Below are 23779 nucleotides of genomic sequence, written 5' to 3'. Positions count from 1 at the left end.
CTGCAAGAAAAAGGTGAGACATTGTTTTTTTACTCATTTTAAAATTCTGTTGTGATTTAGGTTAAAAAGGTCTTGAGAATGTTTTTATGTTCTGTTTTTTTTGAAATTTTTTTGTGTTTTTCTCAATTTTTAGTGAATTTTTTATTTATTGCCCATTTTCTTTAGGAACCGCCCAATCGACCCTAAGTTCCAATTTTTCGCCGAGAATCGGGTGCACTGCCCATTTTTTTCGCTGGGCGGATTTTTTTTTGGGGGGAAGTTTTTGCCAGCAATAATCTTGGGAATCTTAGTGGTCTTTTGGGCAGCAATCGGGCACTGGTGGGTAGTTAGGAAATTCTAACCCATAGATTCTGATCTGATCTGATCTTGGCCTCAACTCCACTTCCCTGCCCTCTCCCCATAACCCTCGAGTCCCTTATCCTTCAAAAATCTGTCTATCTCCACCTTGAATATATTCAGTGTCTCATCCGAAAGACGGCACCTCCAAAGGTGCAGCGGGGCACTGCACTGGAGTATCAGCCTAGATGTTTTGCGCTCAAGTACCTGGAGTGGAACTTGAACCCACAACCTTCTGACGAAGGCGACTGTGCCATCCACTGAGCCACAGCTGACACTCATATTGATGAGACAAATCAACTGATGGATCCACTGAAATCTAGGGGTCTGCAGATCCCGGTTGAGAATCCCTGGTTTAAACAAATATTTATATTCAGCCACAGCTTGTTTCATTAAAGACAGCCCATCACTGCCAACTGCAATATCAAAATGTCATTTATTTGGCATGTATTACATAAACTAAAGCATACAGACCATGTTATTATCTTTTTAAATCTGTGCTTTAAACATTAATATTTTGCCTTGCAGTTCCTTCTATGCTTCCTTCATGATTAGAGGTTAAAATTAATACATTAAAAATGAATGTTTTGCCTAAAATTAATATTCATTAATATTCCTTTCAAAAACAGTCCTTTCTTACAATATCAAGTAGGCAGGTACTCATATGTGTTTAGAATGTAAGTTTTTGATGTGATGAATAGGTCTATCGCAATTTAATCCATTAAAAAGTTTAAATATTGGTAATATCTGTACAAAATGTGACTGGTCACTTTAAATTTGTACGACTGTAGGTTTATTGGCCCCAAGTTTCCACACGCGGCGAAAACGGCGCCTGAAAAAAAATGCGGTATTCTCGATGTCTGCTTGGCGCGGCGCACAGGGGGCGGAGCCTACCACTCGCGCCGATTTTGTAAGTAGGAGGGGGCGGGCATAATTTAAATGAGGCTTCTTGGTGCCGGCAACCCTGCGCGTGCGCGTTGGAGCGTTCGCGCACGCGCACTCTGAAGTAAACATTGGCACTCGGCCATTTTTAAAAGTGCTGCAGAAAAAGTGAAGATTTGTTTCTTGGACCCCTGCAAAGGCTTGTATTTTAATTTTCTTGATATTTCTGTGTGTGAGGGAGTGCTTTTAGCAGCACTGCTGAATAAATCACCTGCTGAATACAGTGAGTTCAGCTTTTCACTGCTAAACTTGCAGAACCGGTGCCTGCAAATTAAGGACCGTGTGTTTGGAGAAATAAAAGTGCCAATTCAACTTTGCAATGGATCAACTTCCACCAAGAACAAAGAATTTCTTGCATGAGGAAGCAAACCATTGCATAATATGTGGTGCACCCATTCTGCAAATTTAAATATAAAGATGTCGATGTGGATGCCTCTCCCTGTCCAAATGGCCTCAGTCAGTCCCCCTCACAGCTCGAAGGCTGCTGCTGCTCCCGACCAGCCACTGACGCCGCTGCAATCCCATGGCCGAATGGCCTCAAGTCCGTCCGGGTGCTGCATCTTCGCGGGTAATGAAGGCCTGCCTCAAGCACCGCAGCTCAGCTCGAAGGCTGCTTGCTGCCTGCCCCTGCCGTCGAGAGACACTGACGCCACACCCCTGCCTCAAGCACTGCAGCTCAGCTCGAAGGCTGCTACTGCTCCCGGCCAGCCACTGACGCCGCTGCAATCCCATGACCGAATGGCCTCAAGTCCGTCCGGGTGCTGCATCTTCGCGGGTAATGAAGGCCTGCCTCAAGCACCGCAGCTCAGCTCGAAGGCTGCTTGCTGCCTGCCCCTGCCGTCGAGAGACACTGACGCCACACCCTTGCCTCAAGCACTGCAGCTCAGCTTGAAGGCTGCTTGCTGCCTGCCCCTGCCGTTGAGACACTGACGCCACACCGCTGCCTGAAAGGCCTGCCTGAAGCACTTTCACACAGGTAGGAACATGGTTTATTTAATCTTTTCTTTGCTTATAAATTTTTATTCAGGTTGGATTTATTTGTATAATATTTGTATAAGTATAACTAAGGATTGATAGTGGAATTTAATGACTTCTCTTCCCCCCACCCCTCCCCTCCCCCCCCCCCCCCCCCCGTTCCCTACGCCTAATTTGTAACCTGCGCCTGATTTTTTTAAAGTGTAGACAAAGTTTTTTCAAGCGTACAAAAATCTTCACTTGCTCCATTCTAAGTTAGTTTGGAGTACGTTTTCACTCTGGAAACTTTCAAATCAGGCGTCAGTGGCCGGACACGCCCCTTTTGAAAAAATAATTCTGTTCCAAAGTGAAACTGTTCAACCTGACTAGAACTGCAGAAAACTAAATGTGGAGAATTCCGATTTCTAAGATACTCCGTTCTACACCAGTTGCTCCTAAAAATCAGGAGCAAATCATGTGGAAACTTGGGGCCATTGTCTCTGGTGAGGTAGAATCCACATTTTCTATGTGTGGCTTGAAATTGCATTGTGAGGAAAACCAGATAGACAGAAAATGTGGCCACGTGTGGCTACCATGACAGTAGTTGCCATTGATATGCTAATACTTTTCAGTTGCAAAGTCAGTCATCATCATTATCATGATCATCAGTAGTGTTGATCTCACCAGCAGTCATTATTTGATAGTTATCAGTGTATTGAATCTGCTGATTAGCAGCTGTTCAACATAGTTGGTTGGAGAAAGGTTTCTGAGATCGAGACCACTGTTGCTTAGCAGATTATTTGACAGCCTGCTCTGTAACTGAGAGTTACTGAATCTGAAGAATAGGTAAGCTTTCCCCTAGCTCTTGTACAGGTTGAACCTCCCTTATTCGGAGCCCTTGGGGCCTGTCCTGATAAGGGATTTTCCCGGACGAGGGGTGGTCATGTTAAATTGGATGGTACAGGTACTGAGCAAGGGGATATCGGCGCTGGCTGGCTTGGGGCTGGGAGTGCGGCAGAGAGATCATGAGGGTGGGGCGGTGGATCGCGGGGTCAGGCCAGTGATTGCAGGAGTTGGCAGCGAGGAAGGACTTCAATTTGTTCACGTCGGAGTTTTGCACATGCGCCACCCGGTGGCCGGGAATGGTTCCAGGTGAGAGGTGGTTCCAAATCAGGGAGGTTCAACCTGTACCACTGTACTGCAGCCTGTTGCATGTAGAAGATCTGTGCTGGGTCGTTAAAACCCCATTTTATCTGTATTACAGACGCTAGTCCAGATTTAGTATGCTAAGATAGTTATTAAGGTATTGTTTCTTTTTGTTCGTTTTGTACACCTGAACTGGTTGAAGTTAAACTTTCAATATTCAAGTGAAATATGTCATGCTATGCTACTGTTTAGTCTTCACTATTTATAAAAGTTATTCACATTTTCTAGCTGAATTCACATTATTTGATAGAGTGCATATACTTTTACTTTATGAAATGGGGAGAATGTGAAGGAGCTTGAGTCAATTCGGTAAGCTGTTAACAGTAACCAGTTTCTGATTAACCCTGGACCACATCACATAACCAGATATTGTGCATATAATGTTTATAAAGTCACACTCTGGTTTGTAGGGAGCCAAGGACTTGTTTTCAGCAATAATCTTTAGTACTGAACTTGAGAAAACTATCTTGAGTAAATCCTAAAGATGACACTGTCTGGTATTTTTAATTTTATTAATAATCAGGTTTAAGAAATTTGAAACTAATAAATTAATTTGCATCTTTCTTATGTATCTCTGGGACAGAACTAAATGTTACGAAGAGATAACTAAATTAAACATTTTAATTCACGACTTTTATTTAGAACCTTGCTGCTTGAATGATTTAAGTATGCATTACAATAATAAGCAATGCTAAAATTTCAGTGTACAAAGTTTGACTTGTAACAAATATAATATGCTGTATTTGTTAAATATAAAATGCTTGAATGTAGTCATACCAAATTCCTGTCAAAGTTAGTGCAGGAAAAGTTCTGGCTCTATATTGTTTCATGCAAGAAAAAAATTTACTCCTTTTGGCTTTAATCGTCAGCTTTTTTCCATAAACAGGGGTGGAGACAGCTTAAAAACAACAGGTTCTGGTGCACACTTTGCTGTTAATCATAAAGGATTGTCAGAGTGATGGCACAAATACATGCTGGGAACTTCATCTGACTATTTTATTGAGTACTCTCAGTTAACAGTGGTGACTGTGGGATCCCTCATGAGCTCTAGACATAGACTTTTGAGAATGATTCACAACTTACAACGAAAATGTAGTCTGAAGCATTATGAACACTGAACGTATTATAAGAACATGAGAATTTGGATCAGGAATAGGCCATACGGCCCCTCGAGCCTGCTCCCACTTTCAATAAGACCATGGCCGATCTTCGACCTCAACTTCACTTTCCCGCCCAATCCCCATATCCCTTGATTCCCTCAGTATCCAAAAGTTAATCGATCTCAACGACTGAGCGTCTATAGCCTTTGGAGTCGAGAATTCCAAAGATTCACAACCCTCTGACCATTATTTGCATGTAGAAGTGTTTCCTACATATAGAAAACATTGGTTTGGCCTCAACTGGAGTATTGTATCCAATTCTGGGCACCACACTTTAGGAAGGATGTCAACTCCAAATGGTACCAGGGATGAGGGACATCAGTTATGTCGATAGACTGGAGAAGCTGCGGTTGTTCTCTTCAGAGCAGAGAAGGCCCAGAAATCTTTGATGGGGAGTGTTCAAAATCACGAGGGGTCTGGACAGAGTAGATAGAGAAGCTGTTCCCATTGGCGGAAGAGTCAAGAACCAGAGGACACAGATTTAAGGTTATTGGGTGAAGAACCAGAGGTGACAACAAGAAGAACTTTTTTACGCAGCGAGTGGTTAGGATTTGGAATGCACTGCCTGAGCGGACAGTGGAGGCAGATTCAATCATAGCTTTCAAACGGGAATTGGATAAGTACCTGTCGGGGAAAAAAAATAGCAGGGCTACGGGGAAAGGGCGGGAGAGTGGGGCTAGCTGAAGTGCTCTTGCAGAGAGCTGGCATGCGCTCAACAGGCTGAAGGGCTTTCTTCTGTGCTGTAACCATTCTATGATTCAATGATTCTATGGTCCTTTTCCATTAACTATTCTAAAGATTATATTACAATCACTGTTCCCCAAATGCTGTCCCACTGAAACATGCTCCACTTGATTCACCAGAACTAGATCCAGCTGCAAACACAAAGACCAAGAAAGTTCTCTTGTATACATTTCAGGAATATCTCCCCCGCTCTCTGTCCTTTATATAGTTACTATCCCAGTCTATAATAGGATAATTGAAGTCCCCCATTATTACTATTCTGTATTTCTTTGATCTTTCTGTAATTTGCCTGCAAATTAACTCCTCTATCTCCTTCCCACTATTTGGTGCCTATAGTATACACCCAGTAGCATAATAACACCTCTATATTGTTCCTTAATTTTAACCAAATAGATTCTGTCTCAGCTACATCAGCCCTCACCTGCCATCCACCACTCCTTGTTTTCCTTCTCTGTCTTTCCTGAATACCTCATAGCCAGATATTCTCCCCTTCTTTGAGCCAGGTCTCTCTTATTGCTGCTATATCATAGAAACATAGAAAATAGGTGCAGGAGTAGGCCATTCGGCCCCTCGAGCCTGCACCACCATTCAATAAGATCATGGCTGATCATTCCCTCAGTACCCCTTTCCTGCTTTCTCTCCATATCCCTTGACCCCTTTAGCCGTAAGGGCCATATCTAACTCCCTCTTGAATATATCCAAATACTGGCATTAACAACTCTCTGCAGTAGGGAATTCCACAGGTTAATAACTCTCTGAGTGAAGAAGTTTCTCCTCATCTCGGTCCTAAATGGCCTACCCCTTATCCTAAGACTGTGTCACCTGGTTCTGGACTTCCCCATCATTGGGAATATTCCAGGTGAGGCCTCACCAAGGCCCTGTACAACTGCAGTAAGACCTCCCTGCTCCTATACTCAAATTTACCAGCTATGAAGGCCAACATACCATTTGCCGCCTGCTGTACCTGCATGCCAACTTTCAATGACTGATGAACCATGACACCCAGGTCTCGTTACACCTCCCCCTTTCCTAATCTGCCGCCATTCAGATAATATTCTGCCTTCGTGTTTTTTCCCCCAAAGTGGATAACCTCACATTTATCCACATTATACTGCATCTGCCATGCATTTGCCCACTCACCTAACCTGTCCAAGTCACCTTGCAGCCTTTTAGCATCCTCCCCACAGCTCACACCGCCACCCAGTTTAGTGTCATCTGCAAACTGGGTGTTGTGTAATGAGAGAGGATTAATTAGCAATGTCTTTGTGCGAGGCCCCTTGGGGAAGAGTGACCATAATATGGTGGAATTCTACATCAGGATGGAGAAGGAAACAGTTAATTCAGAGACCATGGTCCAGAACTTAAAGAAGGGTAACTTTGAAGGTATGAGGCGTGAATTGGCTAGGATAGATTGGCGAATGATACTTCAGGGGTTGACAGTGGATGTGTAAATGTAGATTCTTTTCTCTCAATCTGGTTCAGTAAAATTACTGAGTCGAATACCTCTTGTGCTTTGAACAAAGCAGTCTTTATTTTACCGGCCGGCAAGACTTATCAGACAGAGGATATACATTCTCGATCGAGCGTACACACTCCCTACGGATAAGTGACCTTACATTGTCAAGGCACGATGGTTATACATTTTCGGCAAAAGATAACAAGATAGGGCTAGAGTGACATCCCAGCTCAGCCCATCTCTTTTGATCCCTCCTTCCCTTCGTCCACTCATAAGCCGTCCCAAGCATGGTCCGATTTTAAACAAAGACCTTCTGTCAATGTTTCAGGTTAATAACATGATTTAATAAGACCTTGAGGTTTTTCTGCAAGCTGTGGGTTTTGTTTCAATATGTGTTAGTGTTGTAACATTTCGCAGTCTCGAGTCTGAGATGTCATGGCTATTCCTCCATGAATTGTTTGTTAGCTTATACTGTCCCTGTACAATTCCCACGTTCTCAACTTCAATGTCTCTATACATTTTTAAACATTCACATTCCCCCCTTTTATCATTCCATGATAACACTTAGGATCATTCTAGGAGTAAAATGTATCGGGAACGTGAACACACCCAACATCCAGAAAAGTTCCCATTTTGCGCATAAACATAAGACATGTAGCTCTCGTCTCTGTCTCCCCTCCCATGCGCCGAAACTGTCATATATCAACACTATTATACAGACTGTGGCATACAGACAGTTTCATCTTATGGCTCAGGATTCAGATAAATAGTCCAATTATTTTGCTGATTAAAAGAGTTCAGTTTTCCTGTCTCTCTTCTCAGGTCACCGTCGGTGTAGCTGGCTGTCTATCACTACGGGTAAAAGTTCAAACTGGTCCACGTTCCAATTAGGATGCCAACGGCCTTGTTCAGCTATGGAGAAGAGGAAGTCTGGAACAGAAACAGGAATTAGAATAACTAGCAAAATAGGTTCGTTAGGGGGTGGTGAGCTTGCAGTGGTGCAGGTGAACCCAGGCACTTTTCCCCTCAACCTTGGCTGCAGTGGGGGTAGTGAGTAACACCTGAAAAGGCCCCTCCCATTGTGGCTCTAATCCCTTCCGAATCCATACTTCCCTGGTGCCACAAGGGACAATTCAGGTAAAACTGGGAGGTCGAGGTGAGCATCTTGAACCTGGTTGTGAACTAGTCGCAGAGCCTGAGTCAGAGAAAGAACATAGGTGGTCATCAGTCGAGCTGAGATACCTTATCTAGGAACAATTTCCCTCATTAACACCTTAACAACAGTTTGAGCCTTATTGTCCAGGGTAGGGTAGGCTTCAATCCATCTGCTAAACACATCTACTATTACTAACACATATTTGTAACACTGAACTTTTTGCAACTCAATGTAGTCCAACTGAAATGTCTCAAAGGGACCTTCGGGTAGGGGCGTTTTACCCCAATCACAGGGGACTCCCTTCCCTGGATTATGTTGCTGGCAAACCAGGCAATGACTACTGATGTTCTGGGCGAGCGCCTGGAGTCTAGGGTGCCACCAAGTAGCCAAAAGTATATCACTCGTGGTTCTTGCTCCACAATGAGTAGCAAAATGCATACAATCAATAACCCATAGAGCCAACTCGTCAGACATGCAAGTCTGTTCCGCGGGAGTGGTCCAGAGTTTAGAAACATTGTCATAAGTACATGCATAATATTTCCACAACAGTTTATCTTTTTCAGGAGCGTCCTCCTGTGCTTTTATAACATCTTGGATGGTTGGCATTGGTTTTTCCGAGGCTAACTTATCCTTCGCAGGATTTTTAGTCTGACTCATAATTTTGGGCACTACCATCTGTTGGTCATGAGAGGCTTGTTTGGCCTCTTGGTCAGCACAACGATTCCCTATATCAACCAGAGAATTTCCGGTAGTGTGGGCAGTACATTTGACAATGGCAATGCGTTTGGGGAACATGAGGGCTTGCAACAAATCAGATACTAGCTGTTTATGAGATATCTCATTCCCCTGTGAGGTTAGGAATCCCCTATTTTTCCATAATTGTCCGAAATCATGGGCCACCCCAAAGGCATACCTAGAGTCGGTATAGATATTGACTTTGAGATCTTTGGCCAAGATACAGGCTCGGGTGAGGGCGAATAGTTCAGCTTGTTGAGCAGAATAGGCAGTTTCAAAAGCGGCAGATTCCAAGACCTGATTCTCCTGGTTTACTATGGCGTATCCTGAGATTCGTGTACCTTCTGGATTAATTCCGTACAGTCTGGATCTTCAATTGGTACATCAACAAAATCTTCCCTGACAGATGTGGCCTCTTAAATTAAAGATAAACAATCATGACTGGGTTCTTCCTCATCTTGGGGTGGCTCAGTAAGAAAACAGGCCAGATTAATTGCAGTACAGTGCCGAAAGGTCAGCTTAGGATTGTTTAGTAAGTAGATTTCATATCTGCTTTGCCTGGCCATTGTAAGGTGTTGAGTTTGCAGTTGGCCCAGGAGGGCAGCTACGGAGTGAGATGTGTTAAGACAACGGTAGCACAGTCTTTCAGAATTGTACAATACAGTTGAAAGGGCCGGTCATAGAGGGGCCGGCCCAAAGCCGGAGCTTGCAGCAGGGCTGTCTTTAGTTCCTTAAAGGCTTGGACGTCTACGGTTTCTATTTCAAAGCTGCCTTGCTTATTTGTATACGGGGTGAGGTGCTTAGTCATCAGGGCAACATTAGGGATCCAGGATCTGCAGTAATTGATCATCCCCAAACACTGTCGCATTTGTTTAGCCGTGCTAGGGACTGGAAACTGGCAAATTGGTTCGACTCGGCTAGCCTCCAAAGCTCGGTGGATACTCGGTATTGCCTGTGATAACCCACTTGGGAGGGGTCCTCTGCCCACACATGAGGATCCACATAGTCAGGTATGTCAGAGCCAGTATGATGCTGCAGAGTCTTAAGACCTTCTCGGGGTCCCCGTGGAATTGGACTGTTCGGCCATGTTTTACAATTTGCACATCCCGGCTGGTAGGGTCAGCCTCGTCTATAGCCTGGCGCACCATAACTCCCAAATCTTTAACGTGGTGGGGAGGTAATACTTCACGAGTAATATGTGGTGCCACCGTTGGGGGCTGTCCATTTCCACAAAATCTGCCTTCCCTTCCGGTCCAGTCACTCTAGCCCTTAATAGAATTTCCTTCACTTCCCCTTCGTGATCCTGATAAAAGTTCTGCAGGTCCTGATTCTTTCCACTGGGATCGTATGCTAGGGTCACGTGATAGGGTGCCTGCGGCAGGTCCAGAGACCACCACTGAGGGGTTCTAGTGGTATAATACTGCCGCTTAAGGGTTTCCTGTTTTACAATAATCCCATCATCTCCACACTCCAAATGCAACTGGAATTTGCAGAGGAGGTCTCTAGCCATCAAGTTACAGTCCAGATTGGTTGTGATAACAACTCGATGTTCCACCGATTCTTCCTGGTAACCCATTTTAACCGGTTCTGACACTGGGAATGTCGAGATTTGTCCCATGAATCCTGAAAGTTCCTGTGTTTCAGTAGAGGCAGGGAGTTTAAGCTTTGATTGTACAGAAGACATGAAAGCTCCCGTATCTATCAAAAAGGGTTGCCACTCATTCAGAATTTTTAACAATATCATTGGTTCGTCGTCCGGGGAGGATCCCTGCACAATCAAGCTGCGTAGTCAATCGGGGGACAATTGACCAAAGGGGTTGTTCTGGGAGAAGTTAGTGTAAGATCCTCCTCTCCCCCCTTGCCCCCCTCCTCTTCCTCCTCTTCCTTTTCCATGCTGACGGTAGGGGCAATTTTTATTCCAATGTCCTTCCTGCCCACAATTAAAACAGTCAATTCCTCTTACCCAGCCTCTTCCCATACCATGCTGGGGACAATAGGGAGGTTTATTAGCAGGGCTCGGGCTGTTTGGTTGTTTAGTATAACCGTATCCTTGCCCATCCATCCAATCCTGTATGCAACACTGCGGTTCTATTGATCCTTCCTCCCGAGAATGCTCTTCCTTTCTAGTCACGTATTCAGTCTTGACCCGGGTTGGGGGCGCACCTCCCCCCTCCCCTTTCTTTTCCTGCCAATAATATCTAACTGCCCTTTCCATTTGTCTATAGTGGGTGGTCTGCAGCTTGTTGTGCATCAGGGTTTGGCATTGGTCTGACAGGGAATTGGTGTCGGGACTTTGGGATCTTGGAAATCATTCCCAGGTCGGAGGATGTTTCGGAGCTGTCTGACTGCTTGACAGTTCTGCGTCTCGATCGGCGGGGGTGTTTGCTATGTCTTTCACAACTTGGACTGGTAGATTGACTAGAAGATTTACGGGACTGTCTGTGATATCGAGATATAGTTCTGCCCTTTCGAGTGTGAGATCTGGTCCTTTTGGCTATATTGCTTGTGAACTGGGGATCCGAATCGCTATCCGAGGATGAGGAGTCAGTTTGGGTTTGTTGCTTTGGTGGTATGGGGTTATTTTTAACTCCTCTCGCCGGAGTGTAAGGTGGAGGGTGTTGGGAAGAGGACTGGAGCAAGGGGCCAGGGGGTGCGGGAGGCGCCGTTGGGCGCTGAGTCAGTGACCACTCATCAATTTCATCATCAGCCTCGGTTAACACAAAGCCAGCCATTTTACTACGTAGTCGGTCAATACCTTTCTCAGAGGTCCCAGAGGATCTCTTAGTAAGTTTTTCGTGCGCACATTCTTTTTTTTTTAAAGACGTCTACAGTTTTAACATGTGTTCCCTCTGTCAATGAAAGTCCTAATTTATTTGCCAACTTGACAGAAGTGATGCATCTTTTAATTTTTTTTTTTGACAATCCCTGTGCTTTTTTTTTTACTACCTCTACGCTTCTAGTGCCACCTAGAGGCTACTGGTCATCTCCTAATAATTTGTTCAGGGCTCCTGATAATTTTCTAAAGTCTTCAGCTCTTTCAGGGAATTCTTCACATAACTTTTGTAGCGGACTATCCGCATCCGTTGTTTTATCCAACTGATTACCCATTACCGTGTCGTTACGCGTTCACGTAGTCGTGCGATTTAAACAAACTTAAAACAAACAGACTTTACTAAAACTAACACAAAGCCGCGTCGCCCCGCGGCTCGTGTCGCTGCGCGATTCCAATTTGAAACAGACTTAACAAACTTACTAAACTAACACAAAGCCGCGTCGCCCCGCGGCTCACGTCGCCGCGCGATTCCAACTTGAAACAGACTTAACAAACTTACTAAACTAACACAAAGCCGCGTCGCCCCGCGGCTCACGTCGCCGCGCGATTCCAACTTAAAGTAAACAGACTTAACAAACTTACAATAAACGGACTTACAAAAATCAGCACTGACTTGATATTTCGTGGTTCGCGTTACTGCGCGTTCGCGTCGGCCCACGTTCACTCGGGCGCGCGCTTGCGCCGCCGCACGTCTCGCGTTACCGCGCGTTAGCGCCGCTGCGCGTCTGCGTCAACCCTCCACTCGGCCGCACGCTCGCGCCGCTGCACGTCTCGCGTCACCACGCGTTAGCGCCGCTGCGCGTCTGCGTCAGACCTCCACTCGGCCGCACGCTCGCGCCGCTGCACGTCTCGCGTCATCACGCGTTAGCACAGCTGCGCGTCTGCGTCACCACGCGTTAGTTTCGCTGCGCGTCTGCGTCAGCCCTCCACTCGGCCGCACGCTCGCGCCGCTGCACGTCTCGCGTCGCTACGCGTCTGCGTCAGCCTTACCTTTCGAGTTGCTGCGTGATTTAAATTCAATCAGTGCCTAGACGGGCCAAGTGATATACAAGGTCGACATCACACCTGATTTGAACACCTATCCTCTATTTAATTCCCTGTAGGCCTTATTTAATTCCCTGTGAGCCTAATTTTCTAAATTTAATTTCTTTTAGTCTCCAAATTTCCCTATCCTTTCGCGTCACTGCGCAGTTTAAATCCAATCAGTCAATGAAAGCCCTAATTTAATGGAGTTTTTCTGCCTACTGGACAGGAGTGATTTTTTTCTTTTAGACTGCAGTGGAATTTTTCTCATAATTTAAAATCTCAGAACATTTTGTTTTCAGCACCTATTTAGTATGTTACTTTTTTTTTGTCTTTTCCATAACTAGAGAGAAGTCTGGTACGTAGGCTGTGGACTGCTTTTCGTTATCTCAATTGTTCCAGCCTCAAGGTCGTGTTATTTAATATAATATTTTTTTTTGAATCCTTTTGAATCCATCTCAGTTGTTTTGCTGTGCCTTCTCTGAATGTTTTCTTTCAACAAGCTTTTCTTTTTTTTTTCAACAAACCTATCCTTTGTGCATTTCCTGGCTCCGTAACTTATCATCCGAATATACGTAATTCAATAAGGTTCACACTCTTAAACTTCCCACATACAGGACAACACTACGAAGGGTTAAAACAAACTTTCATTCTGTTTGAGATAAAACAAACCACAACTCCCCGGCTTTTTTTTTTACAGTAAAAATCACAGAAGCATTTCTCATTTAAACAGACGTTCACAAGAGTCTCTTTTCTTTCCTATTAATTTTTGGATCCATGATTGATCATCTATCCCTATCTAGCTCTAACTATAACCTATCTTTCCAAGTCGCCGCTTGGTTTGCGTCATCGCGCAATTTCCCGATCTCTATCCCTATTCTAAGTTTGAAAGGTATTCACCAGATTGTCCTGGATCTCGTTCAGACACTACCTGAGATCCAGCGAGTGGCTAAACTTTCCTCAGACTTTTGAAACCGGGGGAAACTGGAGCAGTATTGAAATCATACTCACTCCAGTGGCCACTTTCCCCTCGTCTCGTCCAAGGCCATTCTGACTCTTAATTCGCAAGTTTTCGGCAGTCGTCCGTTGAGATCCCACTTCTGACACCAAATGTAAATGTAGATTCTTTTCTCTCAATCTGGTTCAGTAAAATTACTGAGTCGAATACCTCTTGTGCTTTGAACAAAGCAGTCTTTATTTTACCGGCCGGCAAGACTTATCAGACAGAGGATATACATTCTCGATCGAGCGTACACACTCCCTACGGATAAGTGACCTTACATTGTCAAGGCACGATGGTTAGACATTTTCAGCAAAAGATAACAAGATAGGGCTAGAGTGACATCCCAGCTCAGCCCATCTCTTTTGATCCCTCCTTCCCTTCGTCCACTCATAAGCCGACCCAAGCATGGTCCGATTTTAAACAAAGACCTTCTGTCAATGTTTCAGGTTAATAACATGATTTAATAAGACCTTGAGGTTTTTCTGCAAGCTGTGGGTTTTGTTTCAATATGTGTTAGTGTTGTAACATTTCGCAGTCTCGAGTCTGAGATGTCATGGCTATTCCTCCATGAATTGTTTGTTAGCTTATACTGTCCCTGTACAATTTCCACGTTCTCAACTTCAATGTCTCTATACATTTTTAAACATTCACAGATGGGCAATGGCACACATTTAGAGACCGCATGGATGAACTACAACGATTGTACATCCCTGTCTGGCGTAAAAATAAAAAAGGGAAGGTGGCTCAACCGTGGCTATCAAGGGAAATCAGGGATAGTATTAAAGCCAAGGAAGTGGCATACAAATTGGCCAAAAATAGCAGCGAACCAGGGGACTGGGAGAAATTTAGAACTCAGCAGAGGAGGACAAAGCGTTTGATTAGGGCAGGGAAAATAGAGTACGAGAGGAAGCTTGTAGGGAACATTAAGACGGACTGCAAAAGCTTCTATAGATATGTAAAGAGAAAAAGGTTAGTAAAGACAAACGTAGGTCCCCTGCAGTCAGAATCAGGGGAAGTCATAACGGGGAACAAAGAAATGGCAGACCAATTGAACAAGTACTTTGGTTCAATATTCACTAAGGAGGACACAAACAACCTTCCGGATATAAAAGGGGTCAGAGGGTCTAGTAAGAAGGAGGAACTGAGGGAAATTGTGTTGGGGAAATTGATGGGATTGAAGGCTGATAAATCCCCAGGGCCTGATGGTCTGCATCCCAGAGTACTTAAGGAGGTGGCTTTGGAAGTAGCGGATAGTCATTTTCCAACATTCCATAGACTCTGGATCAGTTCCTGTGGAGTGGAGGGTAGCCAATGTAACCCCACTTTTAAAAAAAAGGGAGGAAGAGAGAAAACAGGGAATTATAAACCGGTCAGCCTGACATCGGTAGTGGGTAAAATGATGGAATCAATTATTAAGGATGTCATAGCAGCGCATTTGGAAAGAGGTGACATGATAGGTCCAAGTCAGCATGGATTTGTGAAAGGGAAATCATGCTTGACAGATTTTCTGGAATTTTTTGAGGATGTTTCCAGTAGAGTGGACAAAGGAGAACCAGTTGATGTGGTGTATTTGAACTTTCAGAAGGCTTTCGACAAGGTCCCACACAAGAGATTAATGTGCAAAGTTAAAGCACATGGGATTGGGGGTAGTGTCCTGACGTGGATGGAGAACTGGTTGGCAGACAGGAAGCAAAGAGTAGGAGTAAATGGGTACTTTTCAGAATGGCAGGCAGTGACTAGTGGGGTACCGCAAGGTTCTGTGCTGGAGCCCCAGCTGTTTACATTGTACATTAATGATTTAGACGAGGGGATTAAATGTAGTATCTCCAAATTTGCGGATGACACTATGTTGGGTGGCAGTGTGAGCTGCGAGGAGGATGCTATGAGGCTGCAGAGTGACTTGGATAGGTTAGGTGAGTGGGCAAATACATGGCAGATGAAGTATAATGTGGATAAATGTGAGGTTATCCACTTTGGTTGTAAAAACAGAGACAGACTATTGTCTGAATGGTGACAGATTAGGAAAAGGGGAGGTGCAATGAGACCTGGGTGTCATGGTACATCAGTCATTGAAGGTTGGCATGCAGGTACAGCAGGCGGTTAAGAAGGCAAATGGCATGTTGGCCTTCATAGCGAGGGGATTTGAGTACAGGGGCAGGGAGGTGTTACTACAGTTGTACAGGGCCTTGGTGAGGCCACACCTGGAGTATTGTGTACAGTTTTGGTCTCCTAACTTGAGGAAGGACATTCTTGCTATTGAGGGAGTGCAGCGAAGGTTCATCAGACTGATTCCCGGGATGGTGGGACTGACATATCAAGAAAGACTGGATCAACTGGGCTTATATTCACGAGTTCAGAAGAATGAGAGGGGATCTCATAGAAACTTTTAAAATTCTGGCGGGTTTAGACAGGTTAGATGCAAGAAGAATGTTCCCAATGTTGGGGAAGTCCAGAACCAGGGGTCATAGTCTAAGGATAAGGGATAAGCCATTTAGGACCGAGATGAGGAGAAACTTCTTCACCCAGAGAGTGGTGAACCTGTGGAATTCTCTACTACAGAAAGTAATTGAGGCCAATTCACTATATATATTCAAAAAGGAGTTTGATGTAGTCCTTACTACTAGGGGGATCAAGGGGTATGGCGAGAAAGCAGGAATGGGGTACTGAAGTTGCATGTTCAGCCATGAACTCATTGAATGGCGGTGCAGGCTGGAAGGGCCGAATGGCCTACTCCTGCACCTATTTTCTATGTTTCTATCTTACACTCAATTCTTTCATCTAAATCATTAATGTATATTGCAAATAGCTGGTGTCCCAGCACTGAGTCCTGCGGCATCCCACTAGTTACTGCCTGCCATTCTGAAAAGGACCCGTTTATCGCGACTCTCTGCTTCCTGTCTGCCAACCAGTTCTCTATCCACATCAGTACATTACCCCCAATACCATGTGCTTTGATTTTGCACACAAATCTCTTGTGTGGGCCCTTGTCATAGATCCATGTGGTGACTTGTGCCTGCAACACACCAACCTTATTTACTACACTCCGTGCATTTAAGTACATGCACTCCAAATGCATCTTAGACTGATTCACATTTCGCTCGTGTCTGATCCTTCCTGTTTCTGAACTATTCTTTACCCGAGTAGTAGGGAAAATGCTAGAATCTATTATTAGGGACATGGTGACAGGGCACATAGTAAATCATAATATGAGACCCAGTGGATGTAGTGTATTTGGATTTTCAGACAGCATTCGATTAGGTGCCACACAAGAGGTTATTACACAAAATTAGAGCTCATGGGATTGGGGGTAATAAATAGCATGGATTGATTTCTTTGTCTCAAAGATTGAGACCATTCGATCAGCTATCTCTGCGAGTTCCCTTCCTTCACCTAGCCCACAGGGTCAAACTTCATCTGAGGCTCCCACCTGCCCTAGCCCTAAACTCACATCTTTCTCTGGTTTCTATTTGATCTCCCCTCTTGATCTCTCCAAGCTCATCTTGTCCATGAGACCCACTTCCTGCTCCCTTGATCCTATTCCCACTAAACTGCTGACCACCCAACTTCCTTTTTTGGCTCCCATGTTAGCTGACATTGTTAACGGTTCTCTCTCCTCAGGTACTGTTCCCCTTTCCTTCAAATCGGCTGTCATCACCCCCTCTCAGAAAACCAACCGTTGATCCCACTTTGCTTGCGAGCTATCGCCCCATCTCCAACCTCCTTTTCCTGTCCAAAGTACTTGAATGTGTTGTCTCCTCCCAAATCCGTGACCATCTTTCCCTGAATTCATTGTTTGAATCCCTTCGGTCTGGTTTTCGCCCCTGCCACGGTACTGAAACAGCTCTCATCAAAGTCACAAATGACATATTTTTGTGACTGTGACAAAGGTAAACTATCCTTCCTCGTCTTCTGGACCTGTCTGTAGCCTTAGACACTGTTGACCACTCCATTTACCTCCAACGCCTCTCCACCATAGTCCAGCTAGGTGGGATTGCACTCGCCTGGTTCCATTCTTATCTATCTAATTGTAGCCAGAAAATCTCCTGCAATGGCTTCTCTTCCCACTCCTGCATCGTTACCTCTGGTGTCCCCCAAGAATCTATCATTGGCCCCCTCCTATTTCTCATCTATATGCTGCCCCTTGGCGATATAATCCAAAAAAACAGAGTCAATTTCCACATGTATGCTGACGACACCCAGCTCTACCTCTCTACCACTTCTCTCAACCCCTCCACGGTCTCTAATTTATCAGATTGTTTGTCTGACATCCACTGCAGGACGAGCAGAAATTTTCACCAACTAAATATTGGGAAGATTGAAGCCATTATCTTTGGTCCCCGCCACAAACTGCGTTCCCTAACCACTGACTCCATCCCTCTCCCTAGCACCAATCTGAGTGTGAACAAGACTGGTGTCATATTTGACCCTGAAATGAGTTTCCGGCCACATATCCATGGCATAACTAAAATCGCCTTTTTCCACCTCCATAACATTGCCCACCTCCGCCCTGCCTCAGCTCTTCTGCTGCTGAGACCCTCATTCATGTCTTTGTTACCTCTAGACTTGACTACTCCAATTTACTCCTGGCTGGCCTCCCACATTCTACATTATGTAAACTTGAGGTCATCCAAAACTCAGCAGCCCATGTCCTAACTCGCACCAAGTTATGATCACCCATCATCCCTATGCTTTCTGACCTACATTTGGCAGTTGGGGAGAGGCGGGAGCAGCGTCGGAGCGGCCTATAAAGGTCCAGCAGGTGTTCCACAGGCAGCGGAAGTTGGGGAGAGGTGGGAGCAGCGTCGGAGCGGCCTATAAAGGCCCAGCGGGTGTTCCACAGGCAGCGGCAGTTGGTTAAAGAGGAGATTAATGCAATAGTTAGGAAAGACATTAGCTTGGATGATGTGGAATCTATATGGGTAGAGCTGCAGAACACTAAAGGTAAAAAAACGTTAGTGGGAGTTGTGTACAGACCTCCAAACAGTAGTAGTGATGTTGGGGAGGGCATCAAACAGGAAATTAGGAGTGCATGCAATAAAGATGCAGCAGTTATAATGGGTGACTTTAATATGCACATAGATTGGGCTAGCCAAACTGGAAGCAATACAGTGGAGGAGGATTTCCTGGAGTGCATAAGGGATGGTTTTCTAGACCAATATGTCGAGGAACCAACTAGGGGGGAGGCCATCTTAGACTGGGTGTTGTGTAATGAGAGAGGATTAATTAACAATCTCATTGTGCGAGGCCCCTTGGGGAAGAGTGACCATAATATGGTGGAATTCTGCATTAGGATGGAGAATGAAACAGTTAATTCAGAGATCATGGTCCAGAACTTAAAGAAGGGTAACTTTGAAGGTATGAGGCGTGAATTGGCTAAGATAGATTGGCGAATGATACTTAAGGGGTTGACTGTGGATGGGCAATGGCAGACATTTAGAGACCGCATGGATGAATTACAACAATTGTACATTCCTGTCTGGCGTAAAAATAAAAAAGGGAAGGTGGCTCAACCGTGGCTATCTAGGGAAATCAGGGATAGTATTAAAGCCAAGGAAGTGGCATACAAATTGGCCAGAAATAGCAGCGAACCTGGGGACTGGGAGAAATTTAGAACTCAGCAGAGGAGGACAAAGGGTTTGATTAGGGCAGGGAAAATGGAGTACGAGAAGAAGCTTGCAGGGAACATTAAGGCGGATTGCAAAAGTTTCTATAGGTATGTAAAGAGAAAAAGGTTAGTAAAGACAAACATAGGTCCCCTGCAGTCAGAATCAGGGGAAGTCATAACGGGGAACAAAGAAATGGCAGACCAATTGAACAAGTACTTTGGTTCAGTATTCACGAAGAAGGACACAAACAACCTTCCGGATATAAAAGGGGTCAGAGGGTCTAGTAAGGAGGAGGAACTGAGGGAAATCTTTATTAGTCGGGAAATTGTGTTGGGGAAATTGATGGGATTGAAGGCCGATAAATCCCCAGGGCCTGATGTACTGCATCCCAGAGTACTTAAGGAGGTGGCCTTGGAAATAGCGGATTTTCCAACATTCCATTGACTCTGGATCAGTTCCTATCGAGTGGAAGGTAGCCAATGTAATCCCACTTTTTAAAAAAGGAGGAGAGAGAAAGCAGGGAATTATAGACCGGTCAGCCTGACCTCAGTAGTGGGTAAAATGATGGAATCAATTATTAAGGATGTCATAGCAGCGCATTTGGAAAATGGTGACATGATAGGTCGAGGTCAGCATGCATTTGTGAAAGGGAGATCATGCTTGACAAATCTTCTGGAATTTTTTGAGGATGTTTCCAGTAAAGTGGACAAAGGAGAACCAGTTGATGTGGTATATTTGGACTTTCAGAAGGCTTTCGACAAGGTCCCACACAGGAGATTAATGTGCAAAGTTAAAGCACATGGGATTGGGGGTAGTGTGCTGACGTGGATTGAGAACTGGTTGTCAGACAGGAAGCAAAGAGTAGGAGTAAATGGGTACTTTTCAGAATGGCAGGCAGTGACTAGTGGGGTACCGCAAGGTTCTGTGCTGGGGCCCCAGCTGTTTACATTGTACATTAATGATTTAGACGAGGGGATTAAATGTAGTATCTCCAAATTTGCGGATGACACTAAGTTGGGTGGCAGTGTGAGCTGCGAGGAGGATGCTATGAGGCTGCAGAGTGACTTGGATAGGTTAGATGAGTGGGCAAATGCGTGGCAGATGAAGTATAATGTGGATAAATGTGAGGTTATCCACTTTGGTGGTAAAAACAGAGAGACAGACTATTATCTGAATGGTGACAGATTAGGAAGGGGTAAGGTGCAGCGAGACCTGGGTGTCATGGTACATCAGTCATTGAAGGTTGGCATGCAGATACAGCAGGCGGTTAAGAAAGCAAATGGCATGTTGGCCTTCATAGCGAGGGGATTTGAGTACAGGGGCAGGGAGGTGTTGCTACAGTTGTATAGGGCCTTGGTGAGGCCACACCTGGAGTATTGTGTACAGTTTTGGTCTCCTAACTTGAGGAAGGACGTTCTTGCTATTGAGGGAGTGCAGCGAAGATTCACCAGACTGATTCCCGGGATGGTGGGACTGACCTATCAAGAAAGACTGGATCAACTGGGCTTGTATTCACTGGAGTTCAGAAGAGTGAGAGGGGACCTCATAGAAACGTTTAAAATTCTGACGGGTTTGGACAGGTTGGATGCAGGAAGAATGTTCCCAATGTTGGGGAAGTCCAGAACCAGGGGTCACAGTCTAAGGATAAGGGATAAGCCATTTAGGACCGAGATGAGGAGAAACTTCTTCACCCAGAGAGTGGTGAATCTGTGGAATTCTCTACCACAGAAAGTAGTTGAGGCCGATTCACTAAATATATTCAAAAGGGAGTTAGATGAAGTCCTTACTACTCGGGGGATCAAGGGGTATGGCGAGAAAGCAGGAAGGGGGTACTGAAGTTTCATGTTCAGCCATGAACTCATTGAATGGCGGTGCAGGCTAGAAGGGCTGAATGGCCTGCTCCTGCACCTATTTTCTATGTTTCTATATGAGAGGCGGGAGCAGCGTCGGAGCGGCCTATAAAGGCCCAGCGGGTGTTCCACAGGCAGCGGCAGTTGGGGAGAGGCGGGAGCAGCGTTGGAGCGACCTATAAAGGCCCAGCGGGTGTTCCACAGGCAGCGGCAGTTGGTGAGAGGCGGGAGCAGCGTCGGAGCGGCCTATAAAGGCCCAGCGGGTGTTCCACAGGCAGCGGCAGTTGGTGAGAGGCGGGAGCAGCGTCGGAGCGGCCTATAAAGGCCCAGCGGGTGTTCCACAGGCAGCGGCAGTTGGTGAGAGGCGGGAGCAGCGTCGGAGCGGCCTATAAAGGCGGAGCTTGTGCAGCTACAGCGGGGAGAGAAGGCAAAAAAGAAGTAGAAAGGAATCAAAAGGTGACATCACAGCCAAGGGGGTAAGTGATTGGCTGGTGATTGGTGAGTAGCTTTTCTTTTTATTTTTTATATCAGTAAGTAAACTGTAACATTGTTGTTACCAATTTAAGGGTATCTAAGGGATAAGGCATGGCAGAAGAGCTTGGTCACGTGTTATGCTCCCCCTGTACCATGTGGGAACTCAGGGACACTTCCGGTTGCGGAATTGGAGCTGAGGGTGGATTCACTCTGGAGCATCCACGATGCTGAGAATGACATAAGTGGCACGTGTAGTGAGTTGGTCTTACCGCATGAGAAGGATCCACAGCCAGCTAGGGAATGGAAGACCAGAAGGAAGAGTAGTACAAAGAAGGTAATGCAAGGGTCCCATCTGGTCATCCCCCTGCAAAACAGATACACTGCTTTGAGTGCTGTTGAGGGAGATGACTCATCAGGGGAGAGCAGCAGCAGCCAAGTTCATGGCACCGTGGCTGGCTCTGTTTTACAGGAGGGCATGAAAAAGAGTGGGAGAGCGATAGTGATCGGGGATTCAATCATAAAGGGAATAGATAGGTGTTTCTGCAACCGCAACCGAGTCTCCAGGATGGTATGTTGCCTCCCTGGTGCAAGGGTCAAGGAAGTCTCCGAGCGAGTGCAGGACATTCTAAAAAGGGAGGGAGAACAGCCAGTTGTCATGGTGCACATTGGTACCAACGACATAGGTAAAAAAAAAGGGAATGAGGTCCTACGAGACGAATTTAAGGAGCTAGGAGCTAAATTAAAAAGTCGGATCTCAAAAGTAGTAATCTTGGGATTGCTACCAGTGCCACGTGCTAGTCAGAGTAGGAATCGCAGGATAGCACAGATGAATAAGTGGCTTGAGCAGTGGTGCAGCAGGGAGGGATTCAAATTCGTGGGGCATTGGAACAGGTTCTGGGGGAGGTGGGACCAGTACAAACTGGACGGTCTGCACTTGGGCAGGACCGGAACCAATGTCCTAGGGGGAGTGTTTGCTTGTGCTGTTGGGGAGGAGTTAAACTAATATGGCAGGGGGATGGGAACCAATACAGGGAGACAGAGGGAAACAAAAAGGAGACAAAAACAAAAGACAGAAAAGAGATGAGTAAAAATGGAGGGCAGAGAAACCAAAGGCAAGAAACAAAAAGGGCCACTGAATATAAAAGGGCTGCAGGAGGGGTCAAAACTAAAAATCATGTTTTAAAAACTAGGATGAAAACACTCTACCTAAACGCATGCAGCATTCGAAATAAAGTAAATGAGTTGACGGCACAAATCATTACAAATGGGTATGATTTGGTGGCCATTACAGAAACATAGTTGCAAGGTGGCCAAGACTGGGAATTAAACATACAGGGGTATCTGACGATTCAGAAAGATAGGCAAGAAGGGAAAGGAGGTGGGGTAGCTCTGTTCATAAAAGATGATATCAGGGCAGTTGTGAGGGATGATATTGGCTCTCATGAACAAAATGTTGAATCATTGTGGGTGGAGATTAGAGATAGTAAGGGGAAAAAGTCACTGGTTGGCGTAGTTTATAGGCCCCCAAATAATAACTTCACGGGGCAGGCAATAATCAAGGGAATAATGGAGGCATGTGAAAAAGGAACAGCAGTAGTCATGGGGGATTTTAACCTACATATCGATTGGTCAAATCAAATCGCACGGGGTAGCCTTGAGGAGGAATTCATAGAATGCATACAGGATTGTTTCTTAGAACAGTATGTAACAGAACCTACAAGGGAGCAAGCCATCTTAGATCTGGTCCTGTGTAATGAGACAGGAAAAATAAACTATCTCCTAGTAAAAGATCCTCTCGGAATGAGTGATCACAATATGGTTGAATTTGTAATACAGATTGAGGATGAGGAAGTTGTGTCAGAAACGAGCGTACTATGCTTAAACAAAGGGGACTACAGTGGGATGAGGGCAGAGTTGGCTAAAGTAGACTGGAAACAAGGACTAAACGGTGGCACAATTGAGGAACAGTGGAGGACTTTTAAGGAGCTCTTTCATAGTGCGCAACAAAAATATATTCCAGTGAAAAAGAAGGGCGGCAAGAGAAGGGATAACCAGCCGTGGATAACCAAGGAAATAAAGGAAAGTATCAAATCAAAGACCAATGCGTATAAGGTGGCCAAGGTTAGTGGGAAACTAGAGGATTGGGAAAATTTTAAGCAACAGCAAAGAATGACTAAAAAAGCAATAAAGAAAGGGAAGATAGATTACGAAGGTAAACTTGCGCAAAACATAAAAACAGATAGTAAAAGCTTTTACAGATATATAAAACGGAAAAGAGTGACTAAAGTAAATGTTGGTCCC

At 45.1% G+C, this 23779-nt stretch overlaps 1 protein-coding gene and 1 long non-coding RNA gene across 4 annotated transcripts in view; one reads left to right on the top strand and one right to left on the bottom strand.

Moving 5' to 3' along the window:
- Positions 1 to 23779, top strand: part of man2a1 (mannosidase, alpha, class 2A, member 1) — a 340299-nt gene that overhangs the window by 14878 nt on the left and 301642 nt on the right. The gene's annotated exons all lie outside the window — the stretch shown is intronic.
- On the bottom strand, positions 6849 to 13831 carry LOC139266164 (uncharacterized). The gene is made up of 2 exons (XR_011593690.1): positions 13557 to 13831; positions 6849 to 7728 (listed from the first exon to the last, which is right to left on the bottom strand). It is a non-coding gene; the product is annotated as an uncharacterized lncRNA (long non-coding RNA).

Source organism: Pristiophorus japonicus, chromosome 1, assembly GCF_044704955.1.
Source record: "Pristiophorus japonicus isolate sPriJap1 chromosome 1, sPriJap1.hap1, whole genome shotgun sequence".
Taxonomy (NCBI): domain Eukaryota; kingdom Metazoa; phylum Chordata; class Chondrichthyes; family Pristiophoridae; genus Pristiophorus; species Pristiophorus japonicus.
Note: the sequence above shows the minus strand (reverse complement) of the source record. Positions and strands in the feature narration are given on the sequence as shown.